The 25103-nt window shown below is 40.3% G+C and overlaps 1 long non-coding RNA gene across 5 annotated transcripts in view; it reads right to left on the reverse strand.

Moving 5' to 3' along the window:
* LOC129557636 (uncharacterized) overlaps positions 1 to 25103 on the reverse strand; it is a 129642-nt gene that overhangs the window by 33050 nt on the left and 71489 nt on the right. The gene's annotated exons all lie outside the window — the stretch shown is intronic.

The raw sequence follows: 25103 nt of genomic DNA on the forward strand, positions 1-25103 counted from the left end.
GGTCACACAAAGTCAGACAACACTGACAAAAGAACAACAATGATTTTTTTAAAAAATACATCCAAAACGTCTCTTGAGTGTCCCAAGCAGCAGAAGCTTAAGAGGCTATGTACTCATACACTATGGAAAAATCATTAGAAAGCAAAAAGACATTCCTGGTAAATACTCAATGTAATATATTAATACTTCAAGTTAAAGCAAACTGTTTAAGCAAACACAGTATTAGCTTTGTAAATACAGCTTGGCTCCATGGTATAAGTAGTAATTTCACTTGCAGAGTTGGTGCTGGGACTCAGTCCTGGGTCGAGTTGTCAATGGGAAATTCTACTGAAATGGATTGTGGAGGATTCTTGCAGTCTCTTGCTTTGCTGTCTCTAGTATCCACATGTGCTAGCAGATGCCCGTTCTTCCTACAGAGTTTTTCTTAACTGGAATGCCACTCTTATCCCCTCCCATTTGTAAATCTACGTATTTATCTAAGCATGGGTCCTTGAGTGCAGGACCCATTGATTGTATAAGGGTCATAGATGGATATTATTAGGACCATGAAATAATATGCACAAGTTGAGTATGCCTTTGTGTATATGGGGGCTTTTTTCATGAAGAGAAAGTCTATAAGAGAATTCCATCAAATTCACAGTGACAGATCCAAGAACTGTTAGGAACCACTATTTTTAGGTTTAACTAAAATACTACTTCAGTGCCATAAAGCTGTCTGTCTATGATCCCCAACCCCCTCCCCCCACCATCGTCGCCCTTGGTCAGCCTGTGGTCATCTCACTTGTCTCAGAAAATCTCAACACTTTGTACCTTTTTTCAATGTTGGAAGTATAACTTAAATATAATAAGGTATACAGCTACTAATTGCATAGTTCAGTGAATTTTTACATATAAATGCACCCTTGTAACCTGCACCTAGAACAAGATATAGACTATTTCCAGCTAACCTACAGAGGATGAGATGGTTGGATGGCATCATTGACTCAATGGACATGAGCGTGAGCAAACTCTGGGAGATAGAGAAGGACAGGGAAGCCTGGTGTGCTGCAGTCCATGGGGTCGCAAAGAGTTGGACGCAACTGAGCAACTGAACAACAAACCTACAGGCTCTTTCATACCCCTCCCCATCAATGCCCCTGGTAGGATTGATGCCTCCTCTTCAAAGCCCCCAAAGGTAACCATAATTATTACTTCTATGATTATGGATTAGGTTTGCCAATTCTAGAACTTCATATAAATAGAAACACAGAGTATGTGACCCTTATTGGCTTTCTGGTATCACTGTTGTTCAACACTGTATGAGATCCATTCATTTCATTGTATACAATGAAAGCTCATTCTTTTTCATTACTAAGTAGTATTCCATTGTATTATTATTCCACAATTTTCTACTCTATTGCTAATTGACATTTGGAGTCATAAGCATGCACATTCAAAGGTAAATGATGAGTCCCCCAGACTACTTCTCCCACGCAGCTTCTAGATGCAGACACCTCAACTTCTAGCACCCATACCGGGTGTTGAAATATTTTCTCTGGAAAAAAAAAATCACTATCAGGAAGTAGACGACCATCCTCTAATTTGCGTAGAGTAGTCTGAGTTCATGCCTGACACTCAAGCATAATAACAGTATATACTTTCACTCTCAAAACTGTTCCATTTTTGACCACAAGTTATATTATTACCTTACCAAGGGGGAAAGCTTAAAGATAAACATTGGAGATTCCCCAATGATTGACTCAGCCAAGGCAGTCTACAGTGAAATTCAGCTACATCCCCCACACCTAGTGCTCATAGCATTAAGTCCTCACTCAATAAATGGCCAACCAGGATCACGAGACATCTAAGGAAATTCTCTAAAATGAGGCTGAAATATGCAAACAGAAAATTACAGCTGGGGAAAACAAGGGCTGTAAGAAGTAAACGTCAAATAAAAGGAATCCAAATTGGAAAAGAAATAAAACTGTTTGTAGATGACATAGAAAATTCTAAAGATGCTACCAGAAAACCACTAGAGTTCATCAGTGAATTCAGTAAGGCCGTAGGATGCAAAATTAATACACAGAAATCTATTGCATTTCTATATACTAACAATGAAAGAACAGAAAGAGCAATTAAGGAAATAATCCCATTTACCATTGCAACAATGGTACCTAGGAGTACACCTACCTAAGGAAACAAAAGACCTGTATGCAGAAAACTGTAAGATACTGATGAAAGAAATCAAAGCTGACACAAACAGATGGAGAAATATACCATGTTCTTGAATTGGAAGAATCAATGTTATGAAAATGACTGCTGCTGCTGCTGCTAAGTCACTTCAGTCGTGTCCGACTCTGTGTGACCCCATAGACGGAAGCCCACCAGGCTCCCCCGTCCCTGGGATTCTCCAGACAAGAACACTGGAGTGGGTTGCCATTTCCTTCTCCAATGTGTGAAAGTGAAAAGTGAAAGTGAAGTCGCTCAGTCGTGTCCGACCCTTAGCGACCCCACGGACTGCAGCCTACCAGGATGCTCCATCCATGGGATTTTCTAGGCAAGAGTACTGGAGTGGCTTGCCATTGCCTTCTCCATGAAAATGACTATACTACCCAAATAACCTACAAATTCAATTCAATCTCTATCAAATTACCAATGGCATTTTTCACAGAATTAGAACCAAAAAAAATTTAATTTGTATGAAGACAGAAAAGACCCTGAATAGCCAAAGCAATCTTAAGAAAGAAAAATGAAGCTGGAGGAATCAGGCTCCCTGATTTCATACTATATTACAAAACTACAATAAAATATGGTACTGGTACAAAAACAGAAAAATCAATGGAACAAGATAGAAAGCTCAGAGACAAACTCATGCTTCTAAGGCCATCTAATCTATGACAAAGGAAACAAGAATATACAATGGAGAAAAGATAATCTCTTAATAAGTGGTGCTGGGAAACTGGACAGTCACATATAAAAGAATAAAATTAGAACACTCTCTAACACTGTACACAAAAATAAAACCAAAATGGATTAAAGACCTAAATGTAAGGCCTGATACTATAAAACTCTTAGAGGAAAACAAAGGCAGAACATTCTTTGAAATAAATTGCAGCAAGATCATTTTTCACCCACCTCCTAATGAAAATAAAAACAAAAAAACAAATGGGACCTAGTTAAATTTAAAAGCTTTTGAAGAGCAAAGGAAACCATAAACAAAATAAAGACAACTTCAGAATGGGTGAAAATGTTTACAAATGAAGCAACTAACAAGGAATTTATCTCCAAAATATAGAGACAACTCGTGCAACTCATTATCAAAAAGACAACCCAATTAAAAAATAAGCAGGAGCTGACTGTGGACATGAGTTTGCGTGAACTCTGGGAGTTGGTGATGGACAGGGAGGCCTGGCGTGCTGTGATTCATGGGGTCGCAAAGAGTCGGACATGACTGAGCGACTGAACTGAACTGAACTGACTGCGGCCATGTCATTCCTGTCGTCCTCCGTACACGGTGGGGTGTCTCTGCAAGACCTTGCTCGGACATGTAAGCTCCCCCATCCATTAAACCACTGATAACTCCAAAAAAAAAAAAAAAAACTTAAGCAAAAGACCTAAATAGGCATTTCTCCAAAGAAAACGTACAAATGCCCAAGAGGCACATGAAAAGATACTCAGTAAAGCTAATTATTAGAGATACAAAAATCAAAACTACAATGAGGTATCACTTCACACCAGTCAAAATGATTATTATTAAAAAATCCACAAACAATAAATGCTAAAAATTGTGTGGAGAGATAGGAACCCTCGTACATTGTTGGTGGGAATATAAATTGGTACAGCTACTATGGAGAACAGTATGAAGGGTCCTTAAAAAATTCCAAATAGAACTATCACATGACCCAGCAATCCCACTCCTGGGCATATACCCAGAGAATAAAAGATACATGCGCTCTGACGTTCACTCACTGCAGCACTGTTCATGATAGCCAAGACATGGAAGCACCTAAATGTCCATCAACAGAGGAATGGATAAAGAAGATATGATACACATATATATATATACACATATATATATAATGGAATATTACTCGGCCGTTAAAAAGAATGAAATAATGCCATTTGCAGCAACATGGATGGACCTAGAGAGGATCATACTGGGTGAAGTAAGTCAGATAGAAAAGAAGAAATCTTATATGCCATTCCTTATATGTGGAATCTAAAAAGAAACGATACAAATGAACTGACTTACAAAACAGAAAGAGACTCATAGACTTAGAAAATGGTTTCCAAGGGGGATTAGAATGGGGTAAAAGATAACTAGGGAGTTTGGGATCAATGTGTACACACTACTATATTTAAAATGGATAACCAACAAGGTCATACTGTATAGCACAGGGAACTGTGTTCAGTGTTATATGGCAGCCTAAATCAGAGGGGTGTTTGGGAGAGATGGATACATGTATATGTATGGTTCAGTCCTTTTGCTGTCCAACTGAAACTATCACAACACTGTTAACTGGCTATATTCCAGTGTAAAATTAAAAAAATAAAAAGACATATTTAGATGGCCAAGAGACGCAAGAAAAGTTAGTCAACATAGATAATTATTAGAGAAATGCAAATCAAAACTACAATGAGGTATCACCTTACATTGGTTGGAATGGCCATCATCATACAATCTATAAACAATAAATGCTGGAGAGGGTATGGAGAAAAGGGAACCCCCCACACACTGTTGGTGGTAATGTAAAACATTATGGAAAACAGCATGGAGGTTCCTTAAAAAACTAAAAATAGTGCTACCTTATGGCCCAGCAATCCCACTCCTAAACATATATCAGAGAAAACCATAATTCGAAAGGATACATGCACTCCAATGTTCACTGCAGCCCTGTTGACAATAGCCAAGACATGGAAGCAACCTAAATCTGACAGCCCACTGTCAGATGAACGGATAAAGAAAATGTGGTACATATATGCAATAAACTATTACTTAGCCATAATAGTACAGTGTTAGTCACTCAGCTGTGTCTGACTCTTTGCAACCCCATGGACTGTAGGCCACCAGCCTCCCCTCTCTAGGGACTTTTCCAGGCAAGAATACTGGAGTGGGTTGCCATTTCCTTCTCCAGGGGATCTTCCCAATCCAGGGATCAAACCCGGGTTTCTTGCACTGAAGGCAGATTCTGAGCCACCAGGGAAGCAAAAGGTACAAAATAGTAACATTTGCAGAGGCATGGCTGGACATGGAGACTGTTATATAGAGTGAAGTAAGTCAGAAAAACAAATATCATAATATTAATGTATATATGTGGAATCTAGAAAAATTGTACAGATGAACCTGTTTTCAAAGCAGAAATATAGACAGATATACAGAATAAACATATGGACACCAAAGGGTGGGTAGGATGAGTTGGAAAATTGGGATTGATGGCTCAGACGGTAAAGCGTCTGTCTGCAGTGCAGGAGACCCGGGTTCGATCCCTGGGTTGGGAAGATCCCCTGGAGAAGGAAATGGCAGCCCACTCCAGTATTCTTGCCTGGAAAATCCCATGGACAACGGAGCCTGGTAGGCTCCCATCCATGAGGTCGCAAAGAGTCTGACACAACTGAGCAACTTCACTTTCACTTTCATGTATGAAGTAGATGGCTGGTGAGGGCCTACTGCATAGCACAGGGAAGAAAAAAATAGAATATACAATCTGTTTGTAGGCTATATTAAGTTAACCTTAAAAATTCATTCTAATATACATTAGGTGCAGAAATACACTGATCCCACTTATATGAGGTGCCTACAATAGTCAAATTCAGACAGTCAGAAAGTACACTGGTAGATGCCAGGGGCCGAGCAGTGGGCAGGGTGGATGGGGAAGGGCGATGGGAGTTAAGTGTTTAATGGGAACAGAGGTTCAGTTTAGGAAGGTGAAAAATTCAGGGAATGGATGGTGGTGAGAGTTGCATAACAATGTGAACATACATAGTGCTACTTAACTGTATAGTTAAATACGGTTAAAATAGTATGTTTTCGTATTATGAGACTTTTACCACAATAAAAAAATTTTAATTTCCCACACATCTTCAAAGATAATAAATTATATGGCACCCCTGAAACATAACCAGAATGCTGTGACAAAAATGAACATTCTTACAGATGGCCAAAAAGCACATGAAAAGATGATCAACATCACTAATTATTAAAGAAATACAACTCTAAACTACATGCACCCCCGTGTTCACTGCAGCACTATTTACAATAGCCAGGACATGGAAACAACCAAAATGTCCATCAACAGAGGAATGGATAAAGAAGATGTGGTACATATATATAATGGAATATTATCAACCATAAAAAAGAACAAAATAATGCCATTTGCATGAATGGACCTAGAGATTGTCATACAGACAGAGAAAGACAAATATTGTAAGATAATGCTTATATGTGGAATCTAAAAGAAGGGTACAAATGAACTTATTTACAAAACAGAGTCACAGATGTAGAAAACAAACTTATGGTTACCAGGGGGTAAGGGAGGAGGTATAAACTGAAAAATTGGAATTGACATATACATACTGCTGCTGCTGCATACATACTGCTGCTGCTGCTAAGTCACTTCAGTCGTGTCCGACTCTGTGTGACCCCATAGACGGAAGCCCACCAGGCTCCCCCGTCCCAGGGTTTCTCCAGGCAAGAACACTGGAGTGGGTTGCCATTTCCTTCTCCAATGTGTGAAAGTGGAAAGTGAAGTCGCTCAGTCGTGTCCGACCCTTAGCGACCCCACGGACTGCAGCCTACCAGGCTCCTCCATCCATGGGATTTTCTAGGCAATAGTACTGGAGTGGCTTGCCATTGCCTTCTCCTACATATACATACTACTATATATAAAATAGATAACAAATAAGGACTTACTGTATAGCACAGGGAACTCTACTCAATACTCTGTAATGGCCTATATGGGAAAGAATCCAAAAAAGTGGATACCCTTGGCATCATGTTCAGTTCAGTTCAGTCGCTCAGTCGTGTCCAACTCTTTGCAACCCCATGAATCGCAGCATGCCAGGCCTCCATGTCCATCACAATTCCTGGAGTTTACCCAAACTCATGTCCATCAAGTCAGTGATGCCATCCAGCCATCTCATTTTCTGTCGTCCCCTTCTCCTCCTGCCCTCAATCCCTCCCAGCATCAGAGTCTTTTCCAATGAGTCAACTCGTCGCATGAGGTGGCCAAAGTATTGGAGTTTCAGCTTTAGCATCAGTCCTTCCAATGAACACCCAGGATTGATCTTCTTTAGAATGGACTGGTTGGATCTCCTTGCAGTCCAAGGGACTCTCAAGAGCCTTCTCCAACACCACAGTTCAAAAGCATCAATTCTTCAGCGCTCAGCTTTCTTGACAGTCCAACTCTCACATCCATACATGACCACTGGAAAAACCATAGCCTTGACTAGATGGACCTTTGTTGGCAAAGCAATATCTCTGCTTTTTAATATACTATCTAGGTTGGTCATAACTTTCCATCCAAGGAGTAAGCATCTTTTAATTTCATGGCTGTAATCACCATCTTCAGTGATTTTGGAGCCCAAAAAAATAAAGTCTGACACTGTTTCCACTGTTTCCCCATCTATTTCCCATGAAGTGATGGGACCAGATTCCACGATCTTAGTTTTCTGAATGTTGAGCTTTAAGTCAACTCTTTCACTCTCCTCTTTCACTTTCATCAAGAGGCTTTTTAGTTCCTCTTCACTTTCTGCCATAAGGGTGGTGTCATCTGCATGTCTGAGGTTATTGATATTTCTCCCGGCAATCTTGATTCCAGCTTGTGCTTCTTCCAGCCCAGCGTTCCCCATGATGTACTCTGCGTATAAGTTAAATAAGCAGGGTGACAATATACAGCCTTGACGTACTCCTTTTCCTATTTGGAACCAGTCTATTGTTCCATGTCCAGTTCTAACTGTTGCTTCCTGACCTGCATACAGGTTTCTCAAGAGGCAGGTCAGGTGGTCTGGTATTCCCATCTCTTTCAGAATGTTCCACAGTTTATTGTGATCCACACAGTCAAAGGCTTTGGCACAGTCAATAAAGCAGAAATAGATGTTTTTCTGGAACTCTCTTGCTTTTTCCATGATCCAGCGGATGTTAGACTTAGTAAATAGGCATGGTAGTCTTGAGCAAACATAATCTAATAACCTATATTATATATAAACAATAAAATGTATAAAGCCTCCAAATTTTTCTAAAACCTAGACCTAGAGAGTGTCTTATTGAGTGAAGTAAGTCAGACAGAGAAGGAGAAAAGTCGTTTCACATCCCTTATTGTGGACTCTAGAAAGAAACGATAAAAATGAACTTACTTACAAAACAGAGACTCACAGACTTAGAATACAAACTCATGGTTGCCCCGGGGAAGAGACAGTTAGGGAGTTTGGGATCAACGTGTACACACTTCTGTGTTTAAAATGGATAACCAACAAGGACCTACTGTATAGCACATGGAACTCTGCTCAATGTTATGTGGCAGCCTGGATGGGAGGAGGGTTTGGTGGAGAATGGATACATGTATATGAATGGCTGAGTCCCCTCACTGTTCACCTGAAATTATCATAATATTGTTAATCAGCTATCAGTTCAGTTCAGTTCAGTTCAGTTCAGTTCAGTTGCTCAGTTGTGTCTGACTCTTCGCGACCCCATGAATCATACACGCCAGGCCTCCCTGTCCATCACCAACTCCCGGAGTTCACTCAAACTCATGTCCATCAAGTTGGTGATGCCATCCAGCCATCTCATTCTCTGTCGTCCCTGTCTCCTCCCGCCCCCAATCCCTCCCAGCATCAGAGTCTTTTCCAGTGAGTCAACTCGTCGCATGAGGTGGCCAAAGTATTGGAGTTTCAGTTTTAGCATCAGTCCTTCCAATGAACACCCAGCTATAGTCCAAAACAAAATAAAAAGTTCAAAAAAAAATTAAAGTGATTATGTGTGTTAGTTGCTCAGTTGTGTCCGACTCTTTGCGACCCCATGGACTGTAACCTGCCAGGCTCCTCTGGCCACGGAATTTTCCAGACAAGAATACTGGAGTGGGTTGCCATTTCCCTCTCCAAGGGATCTTCCTGACCCAAGGAGCGAACCTGGTCTCCTGCACTGCAGGTGAATGCTTTACCATCTGAGCTATTAGGGAAGCCCTTTTGAATACGTGTATATGTATGGTTGACTCACTTTGCTATGTACCTGAAACTAACAAAACATTGTAAATCAACTATATTTCAATAAAATTTTTAAGTTGAATAAATAAATGTAGGGAGGCTATCCAACTTAAAGAGCCCACACTTCTAACCCCTTATACTATATAACCACCTACATATGTATATAACCTGTATGCGTTATATAACCTCATATATGAAGGCTCTATACAGATGAAAAAAGCAGTGACAAAGGAAGAGATTTATGCAGGGAAAAAGTAGGAAACAAAAAAAAAGATAGTTGGATTTTGTATAAGAACTTAAGAGCTGCATGTGTTAAATGAGATTAAGAAAGTATGAAAAAAGTAGATGTTAAAATTACAAGGTCACATATTGAACTGAAACATCTTGGCATGTTAATATACCCAGGGAAATAGACCTGTGTTATATTTTAGGGTTAACTATCACCGACTCGATGGAGGTGGGTTTGAGTGAACACCAGGAGTTGGTGATGGACAGGGAGGCCTGGCGTGCTGTGATTCATGGGGTCGCAAAGAGTCAGACATGACTGAGCGACTGAACTGAACTGAACTGAGGATACTCTGGCCACCTCATGTGAAGAGTTGACTCACTGGAAAAGACTCTGATGCTGGGAGGGATTGGGGGCAGGAGGAGAAGGGGATGACAGAGAATGAGATGGCTGGATGGCGTCACTGACTCGATGGACATGAGTTTGAGTGACCTCCAGGAGTTGGTGATGGACAGGGAGGCCTGGCGTGCTGTGATTCATGGGGTCGCAAAGAGTCGGACACAACTGAGCAACTGAACTGAACTGAACTGAACTAAGGATTAGTGTAACAGTTAAGAAAAATGAGATAGCATACCCAAATGTTTGCATAAATAGATGAAACTAAATGCAAAAACAATCAGTAAAAATAGCATCTATGCATTGGAAACACATTCAAAGACATGTGTTATACTTCAACAAACAAGGCATTTCCATCATATAAACATTTACTTAAACTGTTATTAAATACTAACTAGGGATATCAATACTTAGAGAATTTTCTTTTAAGTTTCTAATACGTGAAACAAAAATTAAAGGGTAACATTCAATTTTTTGTGCCGTGCATTTGCATTGCTAAATTTTGCATTGGGGTATAGCCAATTAACAATACTGTGATAATTTCAGGTGAATAGTGAAGGGACTCAGCCATACATATACATGTATCCACTCTCCCCAAAACCCTCCTCCCATCCAAGCTGCCACACAACATTGAGCAGAGTTCCATGTGCTATACAATAGGTCTTTGTTGGTTATCCATTTTAAATATAGCAGTGTATAAATGTTGATCCTAAATTCCCCGTCTCTTTCCCCCAAAAACCGTAAGTTCATTTTATAGGTCCGTGAGTCTCTTTCTGTTTTTAAGTTCATTTGTATCATTTCTTTTCAGATTCCACATATAAGGACTGTCATACAAGATTTCTCTTTCTCTGATTTATTTCATTCAGTATGACACTCTTTAGGTCCATCCATGTTACAGCAAATGGCATTATTTCTTTCTTTTAATGGCTGAATAATATTCCACTGTTTATATATATATATATACACCACATATTCTCTACCCACTCCTCTGTCCATAGACATTTAGGTTGCTTCCATGTCATGGATATTGTAAACAGTGCTGCAATGAGTATTGGGGTGCATGTATCCTTATGGATCATGTTTCTCTCCAGATATATGTCCAGGAGTGGGATTGCAGGGTCATGTGGTAGTTTTATTTTCAGTTATGTAAGGAACCTCCATACTGTTTTCCATAGCAGCTGTACCAATCTACATTCCCACCAACAGTGTATGAGGGTTCCTTTCTCGCCACACCCTCTCCAGCATTTATGTTTGAGTTGATATCTCATTGTAGTTTTGATTTGCATTTCCGTAATAATTAGGGATGTTGAACATCTTTTCATGTACCTGTTGGTCATCTGTATATCTTCTTTGGAAAAATATCTATTTAGGTCATCTGCCTATCACGAAAACTGGACAGCCACATGTTTAAAAAAAAAAAAAAGATCATTCTTTAACTTCAAAAACAAAAATAACCTCAGAATGGATTAAAGACATAACATGAGACCAGACACTATAAATCTCCTAGAGGAAAACATAGAACACTCTGACATAAATCACAGCAACATCTTTTTGGATCCATCTCCCAGAATAATGGAAATAAAAACAAAAATAAATGGGACCTACTTAAACTCAACAGTTTTTGCATAGCAAAAGAAATAATAAACAAAATGAAAAGACAACCCACAGATTGGGAGAAAATATTTGCAAGTGACATACGGAATTATTCTCCAAAATTTACAAATAACTTATGATGCATAATAGCATCAAAATGAACATCTATGCATTACTAAATTTTATAGACCAAATATTCTAGAAACCATGCAAATTTAACTTTCGGTTTTTAGATTTGTAACAAAGAAAATGGTAATTTATAATATTCGTTGTTTGGAGCATATAGATAAAGATTTCAATATATATTTTAGTTTTTAAGTGAGTAAATAAATTATGGAAAAAGAATGAATATTCTGGAAACATAAAAGAGCTCTTGGGAATTAAAAGCATGATGGTATAAATTAGAAACTAAGAGAATGAGTTATTAGGAGATAAGGTTGAAGAAATATCCCCAAAAGATTAAAAATAGGTAAAATGGAATAAGAAAACTTGAAGACCATTAGATCCAATATCCAGACAACAGGACTTCCAGAAAGAGAAAATAGAGACAATGGATGCAAGAAAACCCTCAAACAAATAAGTCAAGAAAAATTTCCAGAGCTAAAGGAGATGAGTGTGTTTCCAGATTGAAAGGGACTCTGAGGGCCCAGCACAATGGATGAAAATGAACCTGACCATGCAACTTCAGACCACCAGGATGATGACAAGATTCTACAAGGTTTCAGACAGTGAAATTAATTTTATATAAAAGCTCAAGTCTCAAAATTGTATCAAATTTCTCAATAGCATTCTGATAGCTAGAAGCCAATAGAACTCTGCCTTTAAAATTCTGAGAGAAATTTATTGCCAGCCTATAATTCTATATGGGCTTCCCTGTGGTTCAGCTGGTAAAGAATCCGCCTACAATATGGGAGACCTGGGTTCGATCCCTTGGTTGGGAAGATCCCCTGGAGAAGGGAAAGGCAAACCACTCCAGTATTCTGGCCTGGAGAATTCCATGGACTGTATAATCCATGGGGTTGCAAACAGTCGGACACAACTGAGCAACTTTCAGACTTATAAGTTCTTAAACCCTGTATATTAGTCAGTGTTCTCTAGAGAAATAGGATGGGGAGACATAGATATAGATAACAGGTTTATTTTCAGAAATCGGCTCACACAACTGTGCTGCTAAATCACTTTAGTCGTGTCCGACTCTGTGTGACCCCATAGACAGAAGCCTACCAGGCTCCCCCGTCCCTGGGATTCTCCCGGCAAGAACACTGGAATGGGTTGCCATTTCCTTCTCCAATGTGTGAAAGTGAAAAGTGAAAGTGAAGTCGCTCAGTCGTGTCCAACCCTTAGCGACCCCATGGACTGCAGCCTACCAGGCTCCTCCATCCATGGGATTTTCCAGGCAAGAGTACTGGAGTGGCTTGCCATTGCCTTCTCCGCACACAACTGTGGGGAAAGGTAATTCTGAAATTCATAGGGCAGATTGTCAGGCTGGAAACACAGGCAAGAGCAATCCTGAGACAAAATCTCTTCTTTTTCAGGAAACTTCAGTTTTTGCTATAAGGCCTTAGCTTGATTTATTTAATCACTTAAAAACTAAAATATATATTGAAATCCTTATCTAGCTACCCTTTACCTTTAAAATAAACTGATTAAAGATCTTAATTATGGGACTTCCCCATCAGTCTAGTGGTTAAGAGTCCATGTTTCCAGTGCAGGGGGTGTGGGTTCGATCCCTGGTTGGGGAACGAAGAGCCCACATGCCTCTTGGGGTGGCCAAAAAAAAAAAGAGAGACAGATAAAAAAATAATAAAGATCTTAATTATAGCCACAAGATATTTTCAGTGTTTCAAATATTAGTGTTTGGTTAAATAAATAGGTGTTCTACCACTAGCCTAGTTGATACATAAAATGAATCATCACTCCCTGGAAAACCAATAAAAATGAAGGTAGAATAAGTTATCTATGCAAAAATATTTTCAATCTTCCCTTTATCTAAAGATTTCCAAAAGATATGTTGAGCCAAAATGAGATAGTAAACAAAGAAAAAAAAGGCATGAACTAGAGAAATCAATGGATTTAAAAAAAAGAGAGCGATCAAACTCAAAGGGAGGAGAAAGGAATCCCCAGGATAAATGGAAAGGGAAATTCCAACATGGCAACAATGGAGGAGATCTATAAATATATCACTCCAGATGGGAGCAGGTGAGATGGCTCCAGATACAACTTCTCCAAGAAGATGAAAATGCCCAAAGACTTATCAAATGAGGACAGAAAATTAATTCTAGGTATCCTGGATCTGAGCCTAGAGCAGGGAGCAAGGGAAGGTTATTAACAGAAAAAAACTGGTTAAAATACGGAATTTAGTTAATAGTAAAAATATGAATAAAATCTGGAATTTAGTTAATAGTATTTATGGGACTGGTGACAGAAGCAAGGTTCGATGCTGTAAAGAGCAGTATTGCATAGGAACCTGGAAAGTTAGGTCCATGAATCAAGGCAAATTGGAAGTGGTCAAACAGATCACAAGAGTGAACATCGACATTCTAGGAATCAGCGAACTAAGATGAACTGGAATGGGTGAATTTAACTCAGATGACCATTATATCTACTACTGTGGGCAGGAATCCCTTAGAAGAAATGGAGTAGCCATCATAGTCAACAAGAGTCTGAAATGCCGTACTTGGATGCAATCTCAAAAACAACAGAATGATCACTGTTCGTTTCCAGGGCAAACCATTCAATATCACCGTAATCCAAGTCTATGCCCTGACCAGTAATGCTGAAGACGCTGAAGTTGAAGATATCTGTACTGTTGTATTCATTGCATCATCATTGTAAGACATGGAAACAACCTACGTATCCACTAATGGATAAATGGATACAGGAAATGTGGTACATGTGTACACACACACACACACACACACACACACACAGAGGAACATTATTCAGCCATAAAAAAGGAAACCCCACCATTTGCAACAACATGGATGAAACCTGAGAGCATTATGCTAAGTGAAATAAGTCGGACACAGAAAAACAAATAACTGTATGAGCTCACCTTATGTGGTATTTTTAAAAATCATAGATAAGATTGGTGGTTGCTAGAGGATGGGGAAAAGAGGCGTGAGGGCAGGCTATCAGTGAAATGGGTAGAGGGGGTCAAACAGTATAAACTTCCAGTTATAAGATAAACACTATCACGCTACCTGAGGATGTAATGTACAGCATGGTGACTACAGTTTACAATACTATACAGTACATTTGAAAGCTGCAAAGAAATAAGATTTAGAACTTCTATCAAAAGGGAAAAAATGGTAACTCTGTGAGCAATAGGTATCAATATATAGTGGTAATTATTTCACAATATTAATATATATAAACTATGTTGGATACCTAAAACAAAAATGTTACATATTAATTACATCTCAATAAAAAATAAAAATTTTAAAACATATTAATTTCTTTTTTCTGCTTGCTTTGGGTTAATGTGCCTTTCTTTTGGTTTCTTAAGGTAGAAAGTAAGGTCCTTGATTTGAAGTTTTTTCTAAGATAGACTCAGTACTATAAATTTTTTTCTAGATATTGCTTTAGTAGCATCCCATAAATTTTGATATGGAGTGATTTCATTTTAATTCATTTCAAAATATTTTCTGTTCCCTTTAGATTTCTTTGATCCTAGGCTACTTTAAAATGTATTATTTAGTTTGCAAATGTTTGAGGACTTTCAGAATTTTCCTGTAGTTGAATTCTAATTTAATTCCACTGTGATCAGAGAACATACTTTGTATAACATGAGGGTCTGACTTTGTATAACATGTATAACATGAATTCTTTCAAATTTATTGGGACTCGTTTTGTGGCCCAGAATATGGTCCATCTTGGTGGATGTTCCATGTGCGCCTGAGAATGTTTATTCTGCTGTTGTTGGGTAGAATGTTCTACAAATGTCAATTAGGTCTGGCTGGTTGATAGTATTGTTTAGGACTTCTGTATTCTTATTTTCTATCTATTCTATGAATTATTTTAAAACATACCATAGACATTTATGAGAAATCAGTGTGTGTGAGTGATGGGCCCTTCAGGGCTCCCTCAGGCCACCATGTCAGAACACCCACCAAGAGAGAGTCCTGACTGTCCGCCCCTCTCAATTCCTTACAATAGATTGTATCCCTCATCACAAATGCCTAGCTATAGACATATGCATTTATCCTCCCAATTTCTCTTCATCCTGCCCTTAAGTTTGATGGTCAGTTCTGTGTACATGCGATTCTGATTTTACACCTTGGCTACATCACTTTGAGCTACTACAAGTAAACACAACACCCTTTCACCCAGCCCTGCAGGCTGGAACCAAACAAAATAAAGAGGAACTCCCAATTGCTTGACTCCAAGTAGAGGGTTTCTACCATTAACTGTGAATTCTTCTTAGTTAATTCAGCAAATGGTTAAGCAAGTGTATACTGTGTGCGATGCCCAGTTTTGAGCTCATGTTTTTATCATGGGTCAATGAGTGGGGATTTACTACATATACAGACAGGGTCTGATTGGACGGGAGGTGAAGGAAAAAAGACCTAGTGTTGATAAGAGGAGCCCAACTTCCACAAAAGGGAAACCCCAATTCCCTCAAGAAGAACATAGCAAGGGTATTTCACTGTTCCAGAGCCAGCACAGGATAATTATACTCTTGGACTTCCCTGTTGGTGCAGTGGTTAAGAATCCACCTGCAGGGAACGAGGGTTTGACCCCTGGTCAGGGAACTAAGATCCTATACGCCAAAAGGCAACCAAGCCCATGTGCTACAACTACTGAGCCTGTGCTCTAGAGCCTATAGACCACAATGAAAGATCCTGCAGGCCGTGACTACTGAAGCCCATGCGCTCTCGAGCCTGTGCTCCTCAACAGAAGAAGCCACTGCAGTGAGACGCCTGCGCACCACAACTAGAGACAGTCTGTGCACAGCAATGAAGACCAGCGCAGCCATAGATTGATTAAATTTTTTAAGAAGAATAATTACACTTTTTACTTGTCTCCACTTTCCTTCTGCTTCTCATGATCTCAGGAAACAGGAGTTCTTAGCATGCCTAGGGGAATGGGGATCCCTCTGCATTCTCAGAATTCCTTTCATTAGATTGAAAAAGATCCGAGAAGCAGGCCACAGTGTGTCCAGAATGTCCTGCGTGGAGCTCAGTGAAGAGGTAAGAACTGCCCTGCCTCGTGTGCCCAGCTGACGACAATCAACACAAGCTTAAGCTCCCAAAATTGCTTACCAGCCATCACACCAACTAACGCTTCTCTTTACAGCTGATGTAGCTGTTTCCAAATGGTCAACGGTATAAGAAGGTTGTAGCAATCAAACCTAACGTCCCCTCTATCTGTAAAATATTTTATGAGAACAAAGAATTGCCCCAGAATTCAAACAGAAAAAAACCTGCAAATGTCTTTCTCCCTAAGATATGTTCATGTAATACTGCATGTTCTCATCCAAAGAGAGATACTTATCTAACTGGATTTTGACAAACCAGTTCTAGTTTATTTCCTTCCTACTACCAGAATGAAGATCTTTGAACACCGGTTTCTATGTCAGATTTATAAGCAGCAAGGATATCTATAAAATGTTGATTTAAAAATTGACCTGGGCCCTGTTACACAAAAAAGATACATTTGGGGAGTCAGGAAGTTAGAAGATGGAGAAAGTTTACTGACAGTAACTTAACAAATACTAAATTTCTTAACAAAAATCTTGACAATCATCCATCCATTGATACTATTGATTTTGCTCTATTTATGGAAATGGACTGATAAACATAATTGACATTAGAATGTTGGTCTATAGTAAGGGAGCAGTCCTAGGAGGCCCCGCTTACTTGTTTACCTTACAGTATTTCTTCTGATATAAAAGAAACTTGCCAGTGGTTACTTTTGGGGTATAGCACTAAGAATTTACGAAAATGTGGATTAGAAGAAAGGAAATTTTTACTTTTCATTTTATTAACTTCTGAACTGCTTAAATTAAGGTTTACCATGAATTACTTGTTAAAATAGATATGAAGTAGAGCTGTAAGTTTTAAAATGGTAAAAGTTGTAAATTAAGTGAAAGCAGTACATCATATTCATTTTAAAATAGTTATATTATTGTGTATATACATATAAGTTTACAGATAAATTTACAATAGCTAAATGTACCCAAAAAATCTATAAAGACACATCATAAATTGATAGTACTTACTTCTGGGGGTGAAAGTGAGGTAAGAAGTAAGGTATTATTCTATACTCTTCATTATTTGGTTTTTCACAAGTGCATTTGCTTACTTGCTACCTGCATAATGTTTAAATCAATAAAATGAGGACGATTTTTATAAAATCCTTTTTCCGCTCCTTGGAAGTTCTTCCCCTTCTCCTAGTAACAGCATCCAGCCTGTTTTGTCTGATTCTGGTGGGTTTTCAACCACAGACTCCATCTACCTGAGTTACAATCAGGAGTGGCATATGACCAAAGAAACACCAATCAGTTCATCTTGATCAGGAATCTGAATCTGAGCAGAAACAGATGTGTACTGGAGGTAGCTGTGAATGAGTCATCCAAAATCAGCATCTTGAAAGCCTGTCCATCTCTATCTGAGGCTCTGAATCCACAAGTGTCTTGGGCTCCCCTCCTTAGTTCTGGTTCATCAGTTCTTCTCTTGTGTGTCCTTTCAGCAAATTCCTTTATTTTTTTTTCTCCTTTTATTTTTATTTTTTTGAATTTTAACCTTTCATTTATGCTTATTTTATTATGTGAAAGGTATTTTTTTTCTTTACATTATTGTATTGGTTTTGCCATACATCGACATGAATCTACCCCAGGTGTACATGTGTTCCCCATCTTGAACCCCCCTCCCACCTCCCTCCCCATCCCATCCCTCTGGGTCATCCCAGTTCTCCAGCCCCGAGCATCCTATATCATGCATCAAACCTGGACTGGCGATTCATTTCACATATGATAATATACATGTTTCAATGCTATTCTCCCACATCATCCCACCCTTGCCCTCTCCCACAGAGTTCAAAAGACTGTTCTATACACCTGTGTCTCTTTTGCTGTCTCGTATACAGGGTTATCATTATCCTCTTTCTACATTCCATATATATGAGTTAGTATACTGTATTGGTGTTCTTCTTTCTGACTTACTTCACTCTGTATAATAGACTCCAGTTTCATCCACCTCATTAGAACTGATTCAAACGTTTTCTTTTTAGTGGCTGAGTGAGTAATGACACGACTGAGCGACTTCACTTTCACTTTTCACTTTCACCCATTGGAGAAGGAAATGGCAACTCACTCCAGTGTTCTTGCCTGGAGAATCCCAGGGACAGGGGAGCCTGGTGGGCTTCCGTCTATGGGGTCACACAGAGTCGGACATGACTGAAGTGACCTAGCAGCAGCAGCAGCAATACTCCATTGTGTATATGTACCACAGCTCTCTTATCCATTCATCTGCAGATGGACATCTAGGTTGCTTCCATGTCCTGGCTATTATAAACAGTGCTGTGATGAACACTGGAGTACATGTGTCTCTTTCAATTCTGATTTCCTTGGTGTGTATGCCCAGGAGTGTGATTGCTGGGTTACGGCAGTTCTATTTCCAGTTTTTTAAGGAATCTGCACACTGTTCTCCATAGTGGCTGTACTAGTTTGCATTCCCACCAACAGTGTAAGAGGGTTCCCTTTTCTCCACACCCTCTCTAGCATTTATTGCTTGTAGACTTTTGGATAGCAGCCATTCTGACTGGTGCGAAATGGTACCTCATTGTGGTTTTGATTTGCATTTCTCTGATTATGAGTGATGTGATGCTTTTGAACTGTGGTGCTGAAGAAGAGATCCAACCAGTCCATTCTAAAGGAGATCAGTTCTGGCTGTTCATTGGAAGGAGGGATGCTAAAGTTGAAACTCCAATACTTTGGCCACCTCATGCGAAGAGTTGACTCACTGGAAAAGACTCTGATGCTGGGAGGGATTGGGGGCAGGAGGAGAAGGGATGACAGAGAATGAGATGGCTGGATGGCATCACCGACTCGATGGACATGAGTTTGAGTGAACTCCGGGAGTTGGTGATGGACAGGGAGGCCTGGCGTGCTGTGATTCATGGGGTCGCAAAGAGTCGGACACAACTGAGCGACTGAACTGAACTGAGCATCTTTTCATGTGTTTGTTAGCCATCTGTATGTCTTCTTTGGAGAAATGTCTATTTAGTTCTTTGGCCCATTTTTTGATTGGGTCATTTATTTTTCTGGAATTGAGCTGCAGGAGTTGCTTGTATATTTTTGAGATTAATTCTTTGTCAGTTGATTCATTTGCTATTAATTTCTCCCATTCTGAAGGCTGTCCTTTCACCTTGCTTATAATTTCCTTTGCTGTGCAGAAGCTTTTAATTTTAATTAAGTCCCATTTGTTTATTTTTGCTTTTATTTCCAATATTCTGGGAGGTGGGTCATGGAGGATCCTGCTGTGATTTATGTCGGAGAGTGTTTTGCCTATGTTCTCTCTAGGAGTTTTATAGTTTCTGGTCTTACATTTAGATCTTTAATCCATTTTGAGTTAGCTAATCAATGAATATAGTAAAGTTGCAGGATATAAAATCAACACACAGAAATCCCTTGCATTCCTATACACTAATAATGAGAAAATAGAAAAAGAAATTAAGGAACTAATTCCATTCACCGTTGCAACGAAAAGAATAAAATACTTAGGAATATATCTATCTAAAGAAAGAAAAGACCTATATATAGAAAACTATAAAACACTGGTGAAAGAAATCAGAGAGGACATAATAGATGGAGAAATATACTGTGTTTATGGAATGGAAGAATAAATATTGTGAAAATGAGTATATTACCGAAAGTAATTTATAGGTTCAATGCAATCCCTATCAAGCTACCAATGGTATTTTTCACAGAGCTAGAACAAATAATTTCACAATTTGTATGGAAATACAAAAAACCTCAAATGGCCAAAGCAATCTTGAGAAAGAAGAATGGAACTGGGGGAATCAACCTGCCAGATTTCAGACTCTACTACAAAGCCACAGTCATCAAGACAGTATGGTACTGGCATAAAGACAGAAATATAGATCAATGGAACAAAACAGAAACCCCAGAGATAAATCCATGTACCTATGGACACCTTATCTTTGACAAGGGAGGCAAGAATATTCAATGGAGAAAAGACAATCTCTTTAACAAGTAGTGCTGGGAAAGCTGGTCAACCACTTGTAAAAGAATGAAACCAGAACACTCCCTAACACCATACACAAAAGCAAATTCCTTTAGAAAAAAGCAAATGGAGAAAGAGTAACAAATTTATTGAAAATAATAATAAATTCAGGATCGATCACTTTGAATCCACAGTTCCTATAAGACATTCAGGTGAAAGTGTCTAATAGACTATTGAAAATATGGGCTTGGAACTTAGCAAAGACTAAGAATTGGTGGCACAGATTTAAGAGATATGAGAGTGCAAGCCAAAGTGTGTGATCCAAGAGAGATGAGACAACAGAGTCACGGATGTGACTGTGAGAACTACCACCCGCGGATGGGGAAGGAATATCAGACACTGTATTTGCCCACCATGGTTAACACCACCATCAAACCACGGTCCCTGGGGAGACCTGCTGTACTCAGTCTTAAGACCTTGAAGATGATTTTGTGTGTATGCCTACCCAATGGGCATTGTCACATAGTTGCAAGGTGACGGAAGGTGCAGGATGTCTAGTCATTATCATATAACATAGAGACAGTGTAGCCAGGTGACTGAATAAGAAATTGTACCCAGTGCTCCCTTTGGCAGCACATATACTAAAAAAAAAGGAACTGTACCCATGGGACTTCTCCAGTAGTCCAGGAGTTAAGATGCTGCCTTCCAGTGCAGGAAGCACAGGGTGGATCCCTGGTCTGGGAAATAAGATCCCACATGCTACACAGTGAGGCCAAAAGAAAAAGAGCAAACAAAAAAGAAAGAAATTCTACCCAGGTGTGTGTGTGTGTATGTATGTGTGTTAGACACTCAGTCATGTCTGACTCTTTGTGACCCCATGGGCTGTAGCCCACCAGGCTCCTCTGTCCATGGAATTCTCCAGGCAAGAATACTGACTGGAGTGGGTTGCCATTCCCTTCTCCAGGGGATCTTCCCAAACCAGGAACTGAATCTGGATCTCAGTTGCAGGTGGATTCTTTACTGTCTGAGCTACCAGGGAAGCCCTTGTATCCAGGACAAGATGTTAAATCAGATAATGTGCACCATGAAACAAGCCTTTGCTACCATTTAAGGTGAAACAAAGCTGATCGCCAAAGAATTGATGCTTTTGAACTGTGGTGCTGGAGAAGACTCTTGAGAGTCCTTTGTACTGCAAGGAGATCCAACCAGTCCATTCTAAAGGAGATCAATCCTGGATGTTCATTGGAAGGACTGATGCTAAAGCTGAAACTCCAATACTTTGGCCACCTCATGCGAAGAGTTGACTCACTGGAAAAGACTGATGCTAGGAAAGGTTGGGGGCGGGAGGAGAAGGGGACGACAGAGAATGAGATGGCTGGATGGCATCACCGACTCGATGGACATGAGTTTGAGTGAACTCTGGGAGTTGGTGATGGACAGGGAGGCCTGGCGTGCTGTGATTCATGGGGTCGCAAAGAGTCGGACACGACTGAGCGACTGAACTGAACTGAACTGAACTGAAGGTGAAACAACATGTGAGTTTCTCAGGAACTGCCATCACCATGAAAACCCACATTTCATGATGGAGTTGGAGACCTCAAGAGAAACAGCAAGGGAGACCACTTGATGCCTTCCTTTGGAGGCCTCACCCAGGGCACCTGACACCTGGTACCCCTGCCAATTAACGTTAGAAAAAGCCCGGGTAGAGTAGAGAATCCACAGTTCCTGCTGAAACAGGCCCTTAGAAATCAGAGGTCACAGACCGATGGTCATCAGGCCTGCTGCTGCTGCTGCTAAGTCGCTTCAGTCGTGTCCGACTCTGTACAACCCCACTGACGGCAGCCCACCAGGCTCCCCCGTCCCTGGGATTCTCCAGGCAAGAACACTGGAGTGGGTTGCCATTTCCTTCTCCAATGCATGAAAGTGAAAAGTGAAAGTGAAGTTGCTCAGTCGTGTCCAACTCTTCACGACCCCATGGACTGCAGTCCACCAGGCTCCTCCATCTATGGGATTTTCCAGGCAAGAGTACTGGAGTGGGGTGCCATCGCCTTCTCCGCGTCATCCGGCCTAGTAGCTCTCAGTCTTAACTGCACTTTGAAATCACCTGGGACATTTTAAAAAATACTGATGACTCATCCTGCCTCCCAAGAGGCTGACTTAATTGACTCAGAGTGTGATTTGGAATCAGCACTTTTAAAGGCTCCCCACGTGATCCTAATGTGCAGCCAAGGTTTAGGACCCCAAATGAGCCCACAGATGTTTTGTTTGACTTGCATTATACCGGCATGAAAAGTATTTTTTAATTATTTTTCAATAATAAAAAATCAGTCAATTTTCATAGAAAACAAACCTGTGATTACCAAAGGAGAAAGGGCAGTGGGGATAAATTAGGAGTAAGGGATTAACAGATACACACTACTATACATAAAACAAACAACAAGGATTTACTGTATAGCACAGGGAACTATATTCAATATCTTGTAATAATCTATAATGAAAAACAATCTGAAAAACTGTATATATAATTGAATCACTTTGCTGTACACTTGAAACTAACATAACACAATATTGTAAATCAGCAATACTTCAGAAAACAAAATAGACAGTCAATTTCATACACCCAAATCACCCAGACTGCTGTCCTCTGTTGGAATATCTGTGCACCATAGATCTGCATTCCCGTGGGACACTATTCAGCCCTTCTGAGTTGCAGCCACACCTTACGCAAGCATTTTCTCAGCATTCCACAGTCCTCCCTGGCCCACCCTACTATCACCACAGCACAGAGCCCATGACAGTTGCTGCTTATCATCCTGCTTGTATTGTGGGACTTTCACATCGGTGTTAAAAGGAGTGAAATAGCGCTTATCTTTGTGTCTCCAGCAGAACAGGAAATAGATAGGCAGTCCAAGGGGGCTGTGTGCTCCATGGGGCCTGCTGCTCGTTTCCAGTGACTGCCTGGCTCTTAATGCCCCATAACCTGTGGATCAAAGACCTGAGACGTGAGAGATCCCACCTCTCGTTATCTTAATAATTAGTGACGTCTCATACAAAAGAAAACTACATAAAAACAGTAAGAACCAAGAGGCAACCAGTGGCACCAGAGATCGAGTTCCAGAATTAAGGCAATGCAGGAAGTTTGTGGGCTTCCCTGGTGGTTCAGCAGTAAAAGAATCTGCCTGTCAATGCAAGAGACATGGGTTTGATCCCTGGGTTGGGAAGACCCTCTGGAGAAGGAAATGGCAACCCACTCTAGTATTCTTGCTGGGGAAATCCACGGACAGAAGAGCCTGGTGGGCTACAGTCCACAGGGTCGCAAAAGAATTGGACACGACTTAGAAATTAAACAACAACACAAAACAAGAAGTTTGTATCCTTTGTAGGGGACAAAGGAGGCTAGAGACAAACCTGACCTTTAAGGAGGCAGTGGGGACTCACTATTCAACAGGTATATAGTGCCAGCTATGCAAGATAAATAAGTTCTAGAGACCTGCTGTGATTGTAATTAACAATACTGTACCCTGCACTTCCCTGGTAGCTCAGCTGGTAAAGAATCTGTCTGCACTGCAGGAGACCTGGGTTCAATCCCTGGGTTGGGAAAATCCTCTGGAGAAGGAAATGGCAACCCACTCCAGTATTCTTACCTAGAAAATCCCAGGGACAGAGGAACCTTGCAGACTACAGTCCATGGAGTCCCAAGAGTCGGACACAGCTTAACGACTAAACCACCACCATCGTGCACTTAAACTTTGTCAAGAGGGTACATCTCCTGTTAAATGTTCTTACAAGATTCCAGAACCATGAACCTGGAGTCGGATAGACTATCATCCTTGTGAATATTGGAGCTGCCCTTTGTTATTCCAGAGGTGAAATAGAGGGACAAGTATGGCCTGGGGACCACAGAGCTCAATAAATGTCAACATTTAGGAAAGACTTGGAGGACAAGGAAGGGGAAAGTGCATCAGTGTTACATCACAAGCCTTGTCCGAAAAGAGCAAAGGAGGGGAGGAATATCATGGCAGCTTAGAGACCCAAGTGTGAGGCCCAGCTCAGACATGTCCTAGCTGAAGGATTTGGGCACTAATGAATTAGCCTCTGAGCCTCGATCTGTAAAATGGACGTAATAATAGCATACCACAGAAGGCTGTTAGGAGAATTAGGTGAGATAATTCTAAGTGCTAACAAAGCACTTAGCACAGGGCCTAGTGATGGTATCCATGCAGAAAATACATGCTCAGCTCCAGAACACTGAAGACAAGGCTTCCTCTAAGCTCTGGTTCAGAGTCTCTCATGAGGTTGCAGTCTGTTGGCAAGCCCCTTTCCTCACCAGCTTCTAACGGGGTACCTCAGCTCTTTACATGTGGACCTCATCCTAGGCTGCCTGACTATCCCCACAGTATGGCAACCAGAATCCCCTAGAGGGAGAGACCAGAAAGTGAGCCCAAGAAGGAAGCCACCATCTTCTAAAGCCTAATCTCAGACATGACATTCCTTCACTTCTACCATATCCTACTGGTCACACA

Source organism: Moschus berezovskii, chromosome 7 (assembly GCF_049115385.1).
Source record: "Moschus berezovskii isolate FMDL1 chromosome 7, NW_MosBer_1.0, whole genome shotgun sequence".
In the NCBI taxonomy this organism is placed as follows: Eukaryota; Metazoa; Chordata; class Mammalia; order Artiodactyla; family Moschidae; genus Moschus; species Moschus berezovskii.